A 5,185-nucleotide genomic window follows, 5' to 3' on the forward strand; every position below is an offset into this window, starting at 1 on the left:
GATTTCTTTCCTAGGGTTTCTATCTCCAGCGTTGCCTCACTTTGGGTTTTCTTTATTGTGTCTACTTCCCTTTTTAGGTCTAATATGGTTTTGTTCATTTCCATCACCTGTTTGGTTGTGTTTTCCTGTTTTTCTTTAAGGATTTATAACTCTTTAGAAGTGTTCTCCTGTATTTCTTTAAGTGAGTTATTAAAGTCCTTCTTGATGTCTTCTACCATCACCATGAGATATGCTTTTAAACCCAGGTCTAGGTTTTTGGGTGTGTTGGGTTGCCCAGGACTGGGTGAGTTGGGAGTTCTGCATTCTGATGATGGTGAGTGGTCTTGGTTTCTGTTAGTAAGATTCTTACATTTGCCTTTCGCCATCTGGTATTCTCTGGAGTTAGTTGTTATAGTTGTCTCTGGTTAGAGATTGTTCCTCTCATGATTCTGTTAGCCTCTATCAGCAGACCTGGGAGACTAGCTCTCTCCTGAGTTTCAGTGGTGAAAGCACTCTCTGCAGGCAAGCTCTCCTCTTGCAGAGAAGGTACACAGTTCAAACCTGCCTCCTGGCAGAAGTTGTGTTCCACTCACCAGAGGAATGTTCGTATGGAGAGTCCTCTAGGGACCTTGGGGGTGTCTGCTGACTCTGCTCCCAAGCTTACCCAGTGCTGGAGCTGACCGGAAGGGACTTGTGTCCCTGGTTAGGCTGGGTTTTCTGCTTCCCTAATAAATGCTGTCTCAGGTCCCTCTCGATTGCATTGGAATAGAAGTTGTGTTCCACTCACCAGAGGTCCTAAGACCCCCATGGAGAGTCCTCTGGGGACCTTGGAGGTGTCTGCCGACTCCGTGCCCAAGGTGACCTGGTGCTGGCGCAGACTGGAAGCCAAAGCCATACTTTTATGAGAATGAGTTTTTGTTAATTTTAAAAGAAACATGTATATATAAATATTCCCATTAAAGAAACCCTCATGGGATGATTTCTCTTTAAATAAAGTCTATCATTGTTCCACAGTAACAGAAGACGTGATATAAATAACAAACACACTGTACAACATATTCATTACAGTCATGTAAAATGTCAGTCTCTTCATTGTTCTTGAGGCCACAGGTTTTGTCTTGTTTGTGAGCCTCAGAATGGTTTTCTCAATTTTTTTTCTAGAATTTTGTCCATTTTAAAAGTGTTTTGCTTTAACTAATTTATCTTCCTTTTTTTTCCTTTTCAGGTTGTTTTCGGTCACCTCCTCTGTTTATGGTAATATTGAGACAGAGTTGAACAGGTTCCATCATGTCTGTCTCTCTATGGTCACCACAGTTGTCCTCATTGCTATCACCTCCTGAAAAAGAAAATAGAGTAGGGGGATTCATTTCAATTGTCTTTATTATATTTAAAACTGTGTATGGCTAATGCAAAATTACATTTTATTCAACCACCATAGGGAGCCTCCAAATCTATGGATTTCCCCCCAAAAAATAGTACTGAAGTGATGAGTTTACAAGTTTTATGTTTCACAATTTAAGACCCAGGGCATACCATTTCACGCTGTTGGGTTTCACCACAGGTTTCACACAGAAAGTCCCTGACATCTTTTCCTGTTATACATGTCACATCATTTTGGTTAACAGTTTTTAGATAGTAAACTATTTTTGCATAGTTTTGATTGTTTTGTAGTTTGAATATTTATAATATTTCAGATACATAATTTAATTTTTGATACTCACCAATCTCTTGCTTCAAGAGAATTTTCATCCCATTCACCTTAGGTCCTAGCTTTAATTTTTCTGGAATATTTTTAGTCTACAAATTGATGATTCTTATTCATATTATTTTGCAACCCCAAATTGAGAGCTTACCAAATCTGTTCATTACGTATTAATTTACTTTTATACACTGCTTATCTGGCCAGTTCTTATCTTCAAATATTTAAGTGGAGTCCTGGGATTCTAGAATTATGAGTCTTTTTCATAGTTGGTGATGTCAGCCTAATACATGTATGACAAATAGGGTCAACATGATATTTTCAGGTCGTTTCTTTCCATCATATAAAATTTCATTTTCTCCCATAGAGAATCAAGTGTTTGAAAAACTTTCCAAAAATATTATGTGCACATGATATGTGGAAGGAAATTATCCAATGCTTTCCTGAAGGCAGAGCTGGCTGTAACCCATAATTGAGAGTGCTAGACCTCCCAAAACCATTCTTCTTCAGTTAGTTATCATGTCCTTGTAGTTTCTGGGGTCTCTCTCTGCCCCATCTCCATCCCTCCTCATATAGACTTATGCATGCATCATGAAACTGTCACCACAGTCGTTAAGGTCGCAAATATGTCCACTATCTCCAAGAACTTCCTTTCATCTCCTATCTCTTGTTATAAGACCACTTACCTTAGTAGTCCAACACTAGGGAGCGGCAGCTTTAAGTGTCCCAAAGTTTTTTTCTTTGCACAGTAATGTCATCAATCTTGTTTTGTGGCTGTGAAAATTGTTGTGTACAGAGGTTAAACAAATTACCCAAGGTCACAAAGCAGATGAGTGAGATCTGGGAACAGATCCAACTCCAAACTGCAGGGTTGACATATTATCTTCCATTGCTTCCCACAGCTGCTGGCAGGCCACTCTCTCCCCCTGCATTAAGTAAAAGCCAGCTATTTTAACTTGCGTTCCTGAGTTGAAGTCAATGGAGTTTAACTGTAATTGCTAGAATGTTATCTCGGTTGAAAAAAATATATAAATAATGAATAGAGGTGAAATAGATCCATCCCAAGTCAGTATTAGTGACATCATCCTTCTTCTCTAACCGCTTACTCTCCTGAAACTGCTTACAAATGTGCAATACTTTCACCATGTTTGCATGAAGACAGCACCTGACTATCAACATTTTAGACCAAGTATTCCTTTGATATTTGCATAGCTGAATAATAATTACAAAGAGCTTGATATGTGGGTAAATAAAGGCTATTTTCAAGTAAAGAAAAAATATGAAGTACATAAACTTGCTGTTTTGAATTTTTCTGTAAAAGCACAGATGTTCTCCAACAAATCTATATAATGACTCAGTCAATGTTAGTCTTCTAGAAGCCAAAAGAGTTCATTTACCTTCCAGCTTAGGGACCTAAGAAATCATAATGTCCTGTCAGCCACAAACAGAGTCAGTAGGCCTCCTACTTCATGGAGATTGGTCCCTGGGCCAGTTGTTTCTGTTTTTTTCATCACAGACACCTGTGAGCATACAAGTCAGGCCCTTCAGTGTGTAGTTTCTTTGAATCTCATCATCTCATGTGGTTCCTGCATTACCTGACCATACCTTCAGACACAGCTGAAGGCCTAGTTTTGTGTGTGTGTGTGTGTGTGTGTGTGTGTGTGTGTGTGTGTGTGTGCGTGCCCTCAGATTCATGCTCTGTTCTAATGCAGACACTTGAATGCTGCCTCCTCAGCCTGCCACAGGAGGTAGCCCTTGACTAATAAAGAAACAGTCCTAAGGAAATACAGTTAAAAGATCGTTACAACATTTAAAGGGTTTCTCCACAGAACAAATTTTCTGATATTAGAAAAGGCTTGCCCACACTCCTTACATTCATATGATTTTTACCCCGGTAGGAATAGCCCTATCAAACAAGGGGGGACTCATGCTTGAAGGACTTATCCATGCACCTTGCATTCAAAGGATCTTTTCATTTTATGAACAACTTTATTGTTATTAATTTTGTTGCAAAGAGGAAAAGTGTTTTCACAGTCTTTACATCCAAATTTACACTGTGTCAGCTATAACATTATTGATAAAATTAAGATTGGTCATTTGGGTAAAATGATGTGTGCCAGAGCTCTATTAAAAGGTCTAGTTTGTTGTAGATGTGTATCTATGTGGAGAAACTATTACTTCCAAACATGGATATGTGTAGTTTAATCTTGGTTAAATATAAATATAAATATATATTTATAAATATAAATAAAAATTGAAATAGACTTTAAATGGTCTATAGTCATCTTGTGTCTTGTGACTTGAATACCATAATTCAAGGTCTGTGGTGTAACTGAAGTAGTACTCAGTACAAAACTCACCTTCTTTCTTGACTTATATCTTCTTTTCAGCATGTGAACTGTGTAATTGGGAACAGCTTCATTAAAGATGATACCACGTTGAAAAACAAAACCAAAAAAAAATTAATGAAACAAAACAACAACATCAAAAACCAAAACTATAAGTACAACAACAAAAAGACATTACAACAGACTTCCAACCCCATTGTACTTCTAATAGTGCATTACACCAGTATGGTTTATTTTACTTACTGAAAAATAAACAACTCTCATTAATTCTGAGGATCTATGAGATCAGACAGCAATTAAGCTCATGTTTACAAGTATTTTGTAGAAATCAACCTCTTGATGTTTATATCTTTATACTTTTATTTCAAATTTAAAACTATGAATATGTTTCACACAAGTGCCCCAGGTTTGCCCCAATCTCACAAATAAATAATGTGTTTTGTAGAAAAATCTGTCCCAGTGGAGAAAACGCTTCAAGCATTAATTTTGACTTGACTTGGAGTTGGTGGTTTTCATCTTTTGTGATACGTTTTTTTAAAGCCTGAGAAAAAGAGCATTAAGCATAGTTCTCTTAATGAGATGAGCCACATGCAAAATTTAGAACTCTCAAGGCTGTGAGGCACATGAAGAAGCATGCCTCCTGGTGCCTGCTGAGCATAGGCTAGCCTGTGCTCTCCCAATTCCATTTTTAGCAAAATAGAACCAACCTATACCCTGTACTCATCTGCTACAAGTTAACATTTAACTCCTTTACTTACCAAACTACATTAGATGTGCTCCTTAGTTTTTTGTGACTCAGAAAAACTTACTGAAAATGGAAGTACAATTTGCAATGAGGTAAATATGGATACTATTTTTGGTTCTGCATATTTAAAATAGCATGTACCACAAGATTTATTTAAACCAAACACTTTTGTGGCATATTTTTCCACTAAAGTTCAACATTTCCATGGTAATGATTGAGATTTTCCCTCACTAATCTAGAATTCTTCCTAGGAAGCCCATTTGTCCCATGCATTAATAAAGTGATCTTTTGTGAGACTATGCCAGGGCCTAGGAAACACAGAAGTGGATGCTCACAGTCAGCTATTGGATGGATCACAGGGCCCCCAATGGAGGAGCTAGAGAAAGTACCCAAGGAGCTGGGGGGATCTGCAAC

The 5,185-nt window shown here is 37.8% G+C and overlaps 1 long non-coding RNA gene across 1 annotated transcript in view; it reads left to right on the plus strand.

Annotated features, from left to right (window-relative positions):
- The window catches only part of LOC115030595, a 33,211-nt gene extending 29,329 nt beyond the window's left edge, over positions 1 to 3,882 (plus strand). Inside the window, exon 4 of the long non-coding RNA XR_003836179.1 lies at positions 1,205 to 3,882. This is a non-coding gene — a long non-coding RNA (uncharacterized LOC115030595). The remainder of the gene's footprint in view (positions 1 to 1,204) is intronic.
- Positions 3,883 to 5,185: the final 1,303 nt, after the last annotated feature.

This window comes from Mus caroli, chromosome 3, assembly GCF_900094665.2.
Source record: "Mus caroli chromosome 3, CAROLI_EIJ_v1.1, whole genome shotgun sequence".
Classification (NCBI taxonomy): Eukaryota; Metazoa; Chordata; class Mammalia; order Rodentia; family Muridae; genus Mus; species Mus caroli.